The sequence below is a fragment of the Dermacentor andersoni genome, chromosome 7 (genome assembly GCF_023375885.2).
Source record: "Dermacentor andersoni chromosome 7, qqDerAnde1_hic_scaffold, whole genome shotgun sequence".
NCBI lineage: Eukaryota > Metazoa > Arthropoda > Arachnida > Ixodida > Ixodidae > Dermacentor > Dermacentor andersoni.
Window position 1 is genome coordinate 115554038 of NC_092820.1, and position 14270 is coordinate 115568307.

A 14270-nucleotide genomic window follows, 5' to 3' on the forward strand; every position below is an offset into this window, starting at 1 on the left:
ATCCGGAAATAAATTCATGCTCACCGGAAGGTGCGAGCAGCGAGTGCCTGAGAGATCGCCGGGCAGCCATTTTGTATTCATTTAGCAACGGGGCAGTCTATGGCTATTCAGAAAAAATAATTGTTCGCCATAACAGTGCATCGTCTACGTGTACACGTCAATTGGACGCGGTGAGATTTCGCGGTTTAGTGACGTCGCGTGACAGAAAGGCGAAGTGGGCGCAGCCCGCAAACTTTTAATCAATAGTAGAGCGCTAATGACGAAAAGGCATCTAATCATGAATAAATATTTTTGTTCGCTTTAATCATGCATAATCAGTGTGTAGGCGTCACATCAGATGGGGAGCTATCGCTGTTTTCGGGACGTCGCGTGACAGAGAGTGGAAGTGGTGGGTGGCACGAAATTTTTTTTAGCGATCGTGAAGTCGTGATTGCAGAATTGGAATCGAATAGTTTAGAAAAGTTTTAGGTTATAGCGCCCTGGGTGTGTACTGACCGCTGTGTTGTCGAGTAAAGCATTTCAACCACAGGCTATGCACCCAACGGACACTTTCGAGCTACTGCTGACTGGCCCTGTATTTAATTTGTGTCACGGGATGCATGCCCGAGAAGAGAACTTTGCCACAGGGCATGAGCTATTAGGTACGTTCTTACTCTTACCGAATCCCCCACATTGAATGTTCCGCTGTGATGCAATGACGAGGCGTGGCAAAGCCTCGTCGTTAGCAACCGGGTAGCGAAATTAAGGAATAGCAATAGACGCTTCGGGCTTAATGCAACAGTTCATCTGGATTCACAGAAATCAACGATTAGCGCAGTGCTTTTAATATTCTTGTAACCTCAACGGTCTTCCGCCCGACACACCCTACCAAAAGAATAGTTAGAACTGCCAACCTTGCAGGAGCTTCTTGAGATTCTATGACAGAAGTGCCGTTTTCAGATGGTGTCACCGAGGCAGCAGTTGGGGCAAAGTTTAACTGATGGGGCACCGTGGTAGCTCAGTGCGCAGTGACTAAACGTCCCTCTGAGAGGAGATGAAACGATCCAGTTGGCAACAAAGTCTTTGGGCGCTGTCAGGCCTGATGTGCATATTTTTCTCAGCCAAGTGGGCGCAGGAGGAGGTTATGCAGAGCATCAATTGGCAGACAGTCACCCGGAAGTTGATAATGGCGCAGGGGCTGGGGTGAGCGAGGATTGAAGCAGGATGGTGGTGTGGAGAACGCCGCTGTATCATTGGCACAAGGCCTAACGTGACACTGTGATACCTCACATACATTGCAGAAAAAAGGTCTCGATTCAGACATTAGACTGTGCAAATGGTCATCGGGCTAGGATGACCATGCTTAAATTTGTGAAAGCTATTGCATTGGCAATAATGCTGCATCCTGAAAAAAAAAGGCAGAGACCAATCCTCACTCAGCATCAGGCTGTAGGACTTTATTATTAGTAGTACAGTAGTAATTAAATTTATGTCAACATCAAGTACGAATAATATATACGACATGACTGTCCAACCCAAAGCAGGAGCGCGTCGTGCACCCGGCAGAAGGTAGCAAAAGGACGCTGATAATACAATGCCATATGAAATGAAAAGATCAATCTCGCAATATCTTTCTCTACGCCAACGCAAACATGGAAAAAATGACGAAGCAAAGATTTTGTCCATTGCCACGCATATTAAAGTAATAGCTAGTGGTCTGCTTGCCAACATTCAGACATATTTTCATAGAAAATAGTTGCAACAGCCTTTCCAGTGAGCGCTTAGATCCAACTTATGCCATGATACAAGGGAGGGAGTTGAAAGCATGAGAGACAGAAAAATTTCTCCTGAAGCAACCGAACGATGAAGCACAAAAAGGTAAGAAAACGGATGGTTATGTCTGTATTTCAGCACTGGAATATAACGCAGAAGAACATTATTACATTAGAAGTGTCTGCAGAAACTGCGTGACTAAATAACGCGTAAAATGAAGACAAAGTGAGAAAGAATTATTCTGGTTTTCTGACATACAACGCCACAGGCAACCTTCCTAATAATTAGTATCACGTTCACGTTTACTTTTGAAAGAAGGTAAAAGCAGCGCGATGAAAAATACGAAAACAGAGACGACGTACAGAGCGCTACGTACACAACCAAGCTGAGTGCACAAGTACGCACGTGATCAAAAACAATAAAAAATTATAGGAAAATGCATGAATATCCATACACAACTGCCACTGAGTCATTCTATGAACCCTAATCAGTTGCAACTATCAATGAATATAAACTGGAGTCAGCTCATCCGTACCCTTCTTGCGTGCGAGGTAAGCATAGAACGAACTAGCGAAAATTGAAGCTGAAGCGACTTGGCAGACGAGAAAGATATTTAGAGTGTTATATATAGTGTAAGAAAAAAATAAAGGGAGAAGCCATCTCACGATAACTGTCGACATTAATGTGATTGGCTGTAAAGCAACTAAGTGGCACAGCATATTGCTGTTGTTTAGTGGTCATTGTAAGACTTCATTTACTTCTTCTATGTGCGACATTCACTCTATCCCGCACCGGCTTACAGTGGTATGGCACTCGTTTACTAAGGTCACCCATAAGATGGAGAGATTACAAAGAAATAATGGCGTCGATCGAACGACAAAAGTGGTATAACGACAGTGCCATGACGACATTGAGATAACACTTCTGAAATGATGTGGATGCTACAATGGCGAAATCGTGACAATGATTTGATGAGAACAATAGGATGGCGAGCACTGCATGTCAGCAAGCATGTGACGAAGCTAGCTGAAATGAGAACGACGTCGCCGCCAAGACAGGATCGATAGTTACTGCCTGATTATGTCATAATAATGGTAACAGTATGACTACGATCACCCCATCGCGGTGTAATAACGACAGTTTATTTTAGCTAGAATGAGAAATAAAGAATAACGTCGATAAAGCGCGAAAGTTACCTTGATGGTGATGGCGTGAAGCTAACTGAGGAGGAAAACGACAGCGCGGAAAACGGAGGAAAACGAAAGTATGATGCAATCTTCTTGAAGACAATGGCATGGCGGCAACTATGTTACGACGATGGCGTGACGACATCGAAATGAGGACTGTTGGATGACGAAATGAGAAAGATGGTCGTTGAGCCACAGGAACCGCACAATTACGACACCATTACCACGAATGCATCAGGACGATGGTACGACAATGACGCACTTTTTAAATCAGTTGTAATCAAGTGTCAGCCGAAGGGCGCTGTTGTACACGATGTTGCTTTTAGTCATCCTTTTCCCCGTTTTGGTGATTCCGCGTTGCATATATTGTCTACGTGTTTCAATAAAAGCTTGCTTTGATAGACAGCGCCTGCGATCGTATCTTCTTTCTTCCTCATTTGTTTGCGCTGTAGGCTGACAATTGGTACGAGGACAATCGGCTGGCGACGAGTGTAATGCGTCAATTGCGTGACCACCATTGTCTCGCGAAAACTATATGACGATGATGTGACGACAGTGTTTCGGCGATAACCACCTGCCGAGTGTCGGATGACGTAACCGAAATCACGGGGTATAGAATGGCCAAGATGAAGTTAAGGAGACAGTAAAACATTCAATATCGCAGGATATAATACGACGACAATGACGCGCATGACACCATGACAGCGATGCAATAACGACGGTAACATGGCGACAGCATCAAAGTCACGATTGAATTACGATGGCGTGATTACGGTATGATAACGGAGGAGAAAGGACATCGATGGGACCTAGCATGCAGTACGGCGATGACTGCATGACGACAATGGGATGACATTTCTGATGCGGAGATGATAAAACGGCAGCGGCATGGTGTCAGTAGTACGAAAGCGACAGTATGACGATGACGGCATGACAATAGCTGGATAACGAAGTTTTTTATGACAATAGATGAGCCGTGACCCCGCCAAGTCAATATTATGAGAACAGATGCATGATGACGATGCTATCAAGACGAAGCCATCGTGACTATGTCATGACAATCGTAAGACAATAGGGTTACCGAAGCGTGTACTACGAGCATGGCGTGACAACGGTGGCATGAAGAGAGTCAGATGGCGAAGATGGAGTGACAACGAAGGCGTCACGACGATCGCAAGACAAGGAATATTTTCTAAGTCGATGATGATTATTGAGCCACGACGGCGGCATGTCGAAAGTAGGAAAACGAAGCTGGTATGACGATGTCGCTACGCCCACGAAGGCATCACGACCACGAGCAGAAACTCATTGGACCTAGCTATTAGACAACTTACATTACCTGGTTGGGATTGAAGCATACGATCACGCCGTGATAAGAGTCCGATACCCAAGCTGGAACGAAGTTGATGGAACTGACAAAACGGCATGACAATCATGTTGCACTTACCTAGTGACTAAAACTGGTAGACAACTGGGGCTAGATTGAAGGCTATAGATTTGGCTTATTGTTGAAATATGCTCGCAAATTTGAATAAATGCACAAGGACAGCAGAGGGGACCTAACAAGGAAGAGAGCGCTGAGTTCCAACGGTAAAACTGTTAAAAGTCAGAGCTATGTTCTCCCTCTTGTCCCCACTGCTTGCCTTGCGCAGTTATTAAAACTTTAAGAATAGATAGATAGATAGATAGATAGATAGATAGATAGATAGATAGATAGATAGATAGATAGATAGATAGATAGATAGATAGATTCTAAATACCTGTTGTAAGGAAAGAATGCTAATCACACTAGAACGTTTAAATTATACTACTTCGACTGCTTCTTGGTGCTTCACGGTGGCGAACTCCGCCACCGTGAGTAAAAGCCATGTCTTGGAAATAAGAAGCCGAAGAACGCTCAATATTTGAATTCAATATTGGAATATTGAAAACTGAACTACTGAATCTCGGAAATTGTGATTGTAATGGATTCTTTAGGTTCAGCTCTCACTGCAAATAATAACTCATCTATACCTCGTGTATTTAATTGTCTAATACCCTCTCACTTAAAAAAAACTTACATTGGTATAGTTGTCTAGCCTCAAATAAATTATTTAATAATGAGTGAGAAGACAGTTCGTCCAGAGCACCTCTAATTGATCAAATTATTCCGAATCGCCCTGTATCAGCTTTCATAACTGCCATTAGCTTCAGACATGCAGTTATGCAAGACTGACGTCAGATTCATTAACAAATGAATCATAATTAACTAATTAAAGAGATTACCGACACCTTATATTTCCTTGGAGCAGGAACTTCTGCCAAAATAGAAAAATTGAAGTCCTGTTTACAAGATTTCGATGTCTCATATCTATAATAAACTTTTATCTGCATCTATCTTGTCTGGCAGCCTTCTCCTGGTCTGTGGTGAGGATGAGACAATGGAACATTTATTCCGGTCAAGTCGCCGTATTTATTCTTTGCGGAAGCATACATTAGAAGGGCAATTTCATGGTGCTGGATTGAATATAACGATTTCTAATATTCTATCTTTTGGAGCCTCTCCTCTGGGCCATCATCACAAGGATTTTGGTTAAGCTATTGTGAGGTAAATAATTGAATCACGACGATTTCCTTGATAAAATTTGAAACTTTATCTGACTTCATTCTTCCAGCTATTCAAAATTTTTGGATAGTGCGTCTTTCAAGATTCGTTTAATCTTTTTGCTAAAGTCACTCGACCTTTACCAATCTCTCAAAGTGGTTATGAGCGTCTCTTATAGGTAAAAAAATAAACAAACAAGCAAGCAAGCAAACAAACAAACAAACAAAAAAACAAACAAACAAACAATTGGTATATAGATGTGTATCGTTCTCAGGCGGCCCTGCTTATAAACCTAAGGCTCTGGTACTTTCGGAACATGAAGTTCTGCGCCTGTGTCTGAGACTTTGTAGCTTTGTGCAGATCTTCGATAGGGATGCACACTAGAACCTAATTGAATTATTTATTACAATTTTGAAAGGTAGAGAGCTGCAATATCCTACGAGCGTCGGGCCCAGTGAAACGAGCGTTCTAACTACGCAGCAGCTCAAACCTCTCTAACTCTCGAGCCACTTGAGCCCCCTGCGTCGCCCTCTACGTCTACCGAAGCCAATGACGCATGATATCTGCATGGCATCTAGGAGGCCGGACGCCCTACCTTGTCTCCGGGCAGAAAGGGTGCCTGTTAACACTTAAGCGCCGTGACATGTGACTCCAGAGTCCCAGTACTACAGCAGACAATGTTCTTTACGAGGAAGTGCGACTTGCAACATTGCCGTGTAGTTTCTGTATCTAAAGGACGCACACATTTCTCAAACTTGGCAGCTATCCACTTAGAACATCTGAATATGTCATGTTTTGTCTCTCAAACACTGGCGCATACCCACTATGGGGAATTGCCCATGAAGCAGACGGTTTCCCGCATTTTTAGCATTAAAGCCAAACTAGATTTGAATAGTAATCCTTCAGTAATCGTAAACTTCTTTCTTTCTCGTTGGCAACTTTTCACATTCCACAGATTTTTTTTTGTAATAAAGCAATCGGAGAGTCCAAGCGTTAACATTCGCGACGTAATTCCTTCATGTGACCCAAATTAGGATATAAAAATTGAATTTGATGACATTTTCTTCCAAAACGCCGTTTCATTCAGCTACCTTTTTAAATACCTGGTTACAAGACTACCTTGCGCACGTACAAAAAAAAAAAAATAGCCACAGACGCTTCTGCGAAGGACGAGGGCGGGCCTAGGCTGGTCTCGCTTTCGCTTGGCTGGCCATTCTCTTTGACATTGCCACATTTCACTGCTGTCTTTCAAGCTGGGTTCTTGGAAATAATCTAGCGCCAGAGAAAGTCTCTTCGAATGCAATCGTTGTGTTCATTATCAGAGATTTCCTCTCGGTCTGTAGTTTGCTTACGGGTTCAACCACTTCAGCAGCGATAAAAATGTGCCTAACATTCGTTGCGCCACGGCTGAATCTTGTCAAACTCTAATGGCTGGCAGGTCATTGTGGATTACATTGAAATGAAATTACCAATTCAATAGACCGAGTATCCCTGATTGAACGGGTAATATCGGTTCGCCCAATACTGATACACATAACAGCGATTAGATATCGAAACTTTTCATTTCGTTCTCATTTCATTGAAACAATAACAACGTACAAAACATTTCAGCACCTAAAACTTCCGTGGAAAATTTGTTGCTGTCCATCAAGAAAAGCGGAAGTAGTGATCACCAGATTACGCTGCCATGCACCTCTTCCACCCCTCATAAGAGTTGCGCTGCTTATATCGCCCCTCTCTCAATACTGCCAAGAAATGGAATCCATAGAACACTATCTTTTAATACGTCCTCGTCGCTACATATACCTAAGAAAAAGACATTTTAATATCGCCTCTTGTAAACTAGGGGTAAACTTGACATCAGAAATAGTACTAGCTTTCTCTGTCTCAATACTGGGTTTTGGCCAAAGCGATGTCTTTGATGCTGTTTGAGGTTTCATTCATCAACGAAAGGAATCAGGTTCTAACTTTCTGCTTTTAATATTTCTCATAGAGATAACTTGGGGCTAAATCCTGGCATTACTCTTACAGATTGTTCTGTTCAGTAAAATTGTTCATCACTCTTCTTTGATTGCTGAATTGCACATTACTTGTAGTTTCTTGAAAATATTACATAAAGGTTCAGTTACCCAATTCTTGGCTAATCCACTAGGGGGGGGGGGAGGTATGAGCCATATTATAGGGTCATCATCACCTTCACGAGACGAAGAAAACGAATCGTCCTGAGGTTCGAGACTGCTGGTCTTCTTCGTCTGTGTTCCCTGCTTTTGGCGAGAACTTCAAGCCCTCAGTGAGTGTGATTTACTTATTTTGATTCTTGTTTCCACTAAGCGTAACGTAGAGTCTGAGCCCGACGGTAATTATTGTTTATTGACAGCCGATGAACCACTCAGCCAACGACATATAAGTACATATACATTCTGGCTGAGCTGGAAACAATAAGTTTGCACCATAACTAGTCATTCGAACAGCGTGCGTAGGGCAACCTTCTGAGGTATTACTTCGTAAGGAATGCATCGTGGCAGCGATGAATGTAAAGCACCATCTTTTCCACGAGTCGCCATTAGTGGCTGCTTACTCGTCGTCCAAGCTCTCCACTCCTTTTTTTCTTTGTGTTGCTAAGCTTTTACAGTTAGCTTTACCGAGAAACGTTCTCTCTTTGTTAGCATCACTGCAGCCTTTCATGCTTCAGTTATGGTAATGCCGCAATGCCTCTGTAGCCGCACGAACCGTACAATACGGACCGAGCGACGCGTTCATATGACCTTTTAAACAGGTGAACAATTTTTAACGTTCCTATAAACTGCTTGAGCGGCGTTAACGCCATTTCATCCATCTATTATTATCTATCGGGCATACCAATTTAAATATGTTGTCCAGCGTATAGCTCCATAGCGATACTCTGTCATTTTGAGTCTATTACTGGCAAGCGTTCCATATTTGACCTTTGAATTGTGCATTTTAAATTATGAGTTACTGGCCGCTTTGCATATCTTTTCTATCCCTGTGGTGGCCAAATGCACACATTTTTATTGCAACTTTGAATGCTGACTAACTGCCCGTTTTGCATAAATTTTGCTTTGTCTTCTGCGGCTAAGTGTAGACATCTTTACTGCCATGCAAGAAGCCGAAAAAGAAACGTTGCAAACGCTAACTGCGAGAAAACAGTGAAATGCAATCAAATTGACATAGAGGTTATGTTACTTCTTTTTTTGCCATTGTAAATATTGATGTATTATGCTTGGAAATACGATCGCTTTGTCCGTACGTTTGTCCGCGAGAAGTTCCACCTGATAATATTTACCGAAAAAAATTCAGAGCCATTCTCCTCTGTGAAGGGGGATGACCAATGGAGCTACATTTAAGTATAAATAAAATAAAATCAAACAACAAGAGAATTCGACAGAAAAATGCGCGTTGTTACGTTTATTTGTGTTTACGTTTATCTTGTGAACGCAGTATTAATAGAACTATTGTCGCTACGACAAGCAGCCATGGCCGCTGTGACGTCTCTGGAGATCCTCTTAGCGAACGTTAGGTCTACGCCGGAGCGATTACGCGTTGTGGAGACATTGGTTTGCTGTAACACTGGAGGCCGAACCTTTCTAAGACAAACATCAAGAGCCACTTTCCGTCGGGACGAGACACGTCGACGTTAAAGTCACCCGCAATAACGATGGGATCGGGATGCACCGGGTGGATCCACCCAAATGTGTCGGTCATAATGTCTTGAAGTTCGCTTTTTGACGCTCCGGGAATAGTGTATACACAGGCAACCGATTCTATTCCCAGTCTGCACGGTGCACGCGTTGACACATTCCAGGGAAGTCGCTCGCCCGTCGTCGGTAAGGCATCAGGCGCAAACGCCGCACTGTCATTGTTTTCGTAGAACGCAACGCAGTAAACCATCATCCATCACCTAACATCGTTTTTGACAACATCTGGCCTGCAGCGCAGCTCGGACAATACGCTGATACGATTTCGCCTTATGCTTAAGCTATTTTAGCTGAATAGACGCCGCCATCATTTTTGCCTGCACATATCACGACATGCTGGAAACTATCCCAAGAGAGCTCCGATGTATAAGCTTTAGGCAATTAGTTTGGTGACGTTGTTGCGGAGATCTCGGTAGTTTGTTATTTTCGATAGGTTTGGTTGGTACTTTCCCCCGTTTTCTTTACTGAACTCTCTCCACCGATAGCATGTGCTCTTAAAGAACCGAGTTGCAATGTCACGTTCATCGCCGAACGACAACACTCCCAGAAGCCGTCTGATTGTTTAAATTTGGTGAGTGATGATTTCGTTGGGCTGCGCTTCTCTGGCGCCAAGGCTGACGCTTGACGCGCACGTTCGCGGCAGAAGTAAGCTGCGCTTCTCTTGTCAAGATGCTTCAATTCCTGTCGCTGCCTCGCCACGCTTATGCTTACACCTACTCCCACAGTACGTCAGGTTTGGATGATTTCAAAGCAAACGAGCAGAAGAAAGTGCACGCGTTCAGCTTTTATATGCCAAGTCATCGTCGTCGTGCGGTCGTCATCCCATCGTCGTCGACACATTGTTCAAATTCTGTTAATAGTGCCGTCTTGTTCATACTGTGGTCGTAGTCACACCACCATTATTCTTCGTCGTCATCATTCTATTTTCATCGCAACATCCTCATCGCACCCCACCAGCAAAATAATCACACTTTCGTGCCGTCTAGCAAAATCAAACATCTCGACGACATTTTCAGCCGCCATCAGCAAACACTGGTATTAACATGAGCAGTAAATATCAGAATTATTCATTGGCTGTTGATTTCCTTTCGGCAATCCGCTAGGCCAATCGATAGCTTTTACAATGTGCTTTTAATTGTTTATTCAGTTATTTTTGTATGTCCCTGCACTGGCCTTCTGCAGAACGGTAGCTTCTGCAACTGTAATTTCTGTCGCCCATAGATGCATCCCGTTATTTATGGTGTCACGAAATATCAACATTGATATGGAGTCCCTGGCGTTGTAAAAACATGGCAGATCAATCGCAACGAGTGAATATCACGAAACCTTGTATTGAAGTAGCTATCGACGTCGAGTCTGCTAACGCTATTTGATTATCACCAATGAGAGCGCTTGGATTGCGTGACCGATGCACACTCTCCTATTGTCCAAAAACGACATATTACGTATTGGTTGTGGGTCGGTCAATAGTAATAATCTGAGAAATTGTAGAACACGATAGCCTCATTAAGAGCGCACGTAAGCAAACAAATTTACTTGTAGTGTCATCTGGTACAATTCAATGTTAAATCTTCCTACGACAGAAAGCCTGTGCTTTATAGAAGCTCATAATGACACGTGAAAGTAAATCTTTTGCCACTTCTCGTGACTTAATTGGTGGCTTTGCGAAATGAAATAACTGACACTCCATGTAAGTTTCCACGGTCGGCGTCACTACAATATTCCGCATCAGGACCACGTGGTCTAACATCACGATTGCGCGCCGCATGCCGTAGGTGCGATCTTACGCTTATGAGGGTGAGCCGAGAAGAATTGTGTCTTGCTTGATGCGACGGTGTTTTCTAGCGCTTGCGAAGCAGGACGACGGGGAGGGGACGCGCCGTCTTATCGCCGATTAAATTTTTTATTGTCCATTAATTTGTGGATGAAGTATAAGGATTACTCATTCATCGTTTTAGCCTTTAATCGACTAATCCCTTTCTATGCAGGCTTTTTCATCGATTAATTGATTAATCAAATTGTTTTCCGGGCACTTCATGCAGTTTGAAACACAGTTATCTTCTTTTGCATGAATCAATTTTAATGTTTTAAATGTGGAAGCATGTTAGAAATACAAGTGTATAAAGTTTGGTGAAGAATAATCTTTAATTTGGAAGGTTGAATATAGTTGGCACTAGTAGCCTTCGAAAAATTGAACAATACAAGTTATAAAATGGCACTTAGAGCAGCGTTAAACACGATAAATGGCACTGGTGAATGCCTGTACTTTGCAGTTGCAGTTAACCTAGACATAAGAAAAATGGCAAAGTGAAAGGTGAATTCCAAATAAAATATGCAACAAATCACAATTTGCACAGGGAAAAGATATTACTGGTCTAGAATTTTAAGCCATTAAGAATCTCTGCCTCCTCTCACCTCCTCTTACCATCGTATCTAGCTTCCCTCTCGACTTGGGTATAGTAGAAAGGCAAGGTCTGTAATTTCTGCTGTGATTTGGCGGTGTATCGGGGATAATTGCAGTCATCAATAGGCTAATTTGGCGATCGACGCCCAGCGAGCCTGAGAGGTCAATGTGCATATTCGAAGTGGCACAAAGGTCCAAACGAGTTTCTCGCGTCTCTGTTCCTTTCTGCCATGCTCTCTCGATGTATATACACGCTCTGAACAAACCCTAACGCGGTCAAAAGCAAAACTTTGAAATTTGAATGTTTTCAATATCATCATGTTAAAACTAGCATAAACAGGACACCATAAATTGATGCCAAGTGACTGAAGGACGTGCGTCCCCAATGTTACAGCTATCTCGTCCAGGGAGTTTGTCATTGCGTGTATACAACCTCCATATATATATATATATATATATATATATATATATATATATATATATATATATATATATATATATATATATATATGTATCTATCTACTGTATTTATGCGCGTTTAGCCGGGCATCCAGGTATGAAAAAAATGCGCGTTTAGATAGCGGATGTGCACGTTATCTGCAATGTTTTCTTTTGGGGGGTGGGTCGGCTTGTCAGCAATGCGCGGCGGCCTCCCCGTGTATTCCACCATTTACGTCGTCATCGACGCTTGTCAAGACGATGAAGTGCCTACGAAAGGCATAGCCAAATCCACACTGATAATCCGTTTATTATTCCACACGCCATTGGCCGCGTTTTTTTTTCATCCAGCGTTGTTGAGACTAGTGTTAGGCGCTGTTTCGTGTACTACACACCAGTTTGCACTGTTTTTCTGCTTTGTTTTGGCGTCATAAGTGCGACTAGGCGGCAGGCCTTCACAGCGAAAGAGCAGCTAAAGATTATAGCCGCTGCCGAAGAAATCGGTAACACAGCTGCTGTGAGAGAGCACGACGTCGACGAGTCGTGCATTTTCAAAAAACGAACCGGGACAGGCAAGCGTTTCCTGGTCCGAAGACTGGCGCGTACCGCCCCCCTCCCCCCCCCCCCTCGAGACCCAGCTTTCCAAATTCACTGAGGAGCAGAGAAGTCGTGGCCGTGCTGTTTCGACTGAGATGGCGCAAGTGCAAGCCCTGAAGTTGGCTCGGGAAATGAACATTCCACGCCAGTTTCGTGCAAGCTGTGGACGGCTTCAGCGCTTCATGCGAAGACGTGGATTTTCTGTGCGGCGGCGAACAACCATGTGCCAGCGGCTTCCTGATGCCTACGAGGGAAAATTGTTGAACTTTCAACGATATGTCATCGCATGTCGGAAGCAGCCCAGCTATTTGCTGTCTCAGCTGGGAAATGCTGATCAGACACCTGTGTACATTGAGATGCCGATGGACGTGACCATGCAAAGAAAGTGTTCCGAATCAGTCGCCGTGCAGACCGGCGGAGATCCTAAGCTGCGCTGGACAGTCACGTTATGTGTTTTGGCTGGCGGCACGAAACTGCGCCCGCTTGCACTTTCAAACGCAAGACGCTACCTAGCACACCACTACTCCCAGGAGTCGTTGTGCGCGTGGAAGAAGATTCCGGGATGAACAGTGGCCTAGTCAGTGACTGCTTCGAGTAATCTGGGAACGAAGACCAGGTGCCTTCTTGGCACACCGGTCGATGGTCGTACTGGATTCCTTCCGAGGCCACTGCACTGATGCGACCAAGGCCGGCCTCGCGGAGACCGGTACTGACCTCCTAATAATACACATGACGTCCATGCTTCAGCCACTCGACGTGTGCCTGAACAAGCCATTCAAGGCACACGTGAAGCGGCTGCATACCCAGTGGATGGCCGACGACCTTTACACCTCCACACCGACGCGACGTGTGCGAAGGCCCGATATTCCATTGCTGTGCCAGTGAATCGGGGAAGTGTGGAAAGCAATACCGGCCGACTTGGCGCGTAAAAGCTTTAAAAAATTGTGCCACCAGTAACAGCTTGGATGGTTCCGAGGAACACTAGGTCTTTGAGAGTGGCGATGAAGGCTCGGATGGCAGCAGTGAGAGCGGCGACGATTGAGAATCGGATGACCAGTGACGTAGTTGTGGTCCTTTGAATAAATGTCCTGAACACGCAATGATCACTGAGTGTGTAGTTGTATCTTTCTAGCACCCTTTGTTTTTTCAGGGAAACGCGCGGGTTATACACAAGTTTATTTTTTTCGTGGATTTCGAAGTTAGGGGGCGGGATATACGCGGGTAAATACGATATATATGTGTGTGTGGTGTGGGTGGGTGTTTATATATATATATATATATATATATATATATATATATATATATAGAGAGAGAGAGAGAGAGAGAGAGAGAGAGAGAGAGTTTGGAAGGAGGAGTAGTTGGCGGAAGTCCCCCGCTCACCCAAGATAAATTTCTGGCTTCGCGACTGCCAAAGTCGTTAGTATACTGGAAGCAAAATAAGGATCAACGACTGGGTTCCTATAGTATGCCGTAAATTGCGACGATATTTCAAGCCTCCGGCTTCGAGCGGCGTGGCGCTGGCGTGTGGGGGAAGAGGGGGAGCGCTCAGCTCGGCTTCAATCGGAACTCGAAAAAACAGTCGACAGTCGGTC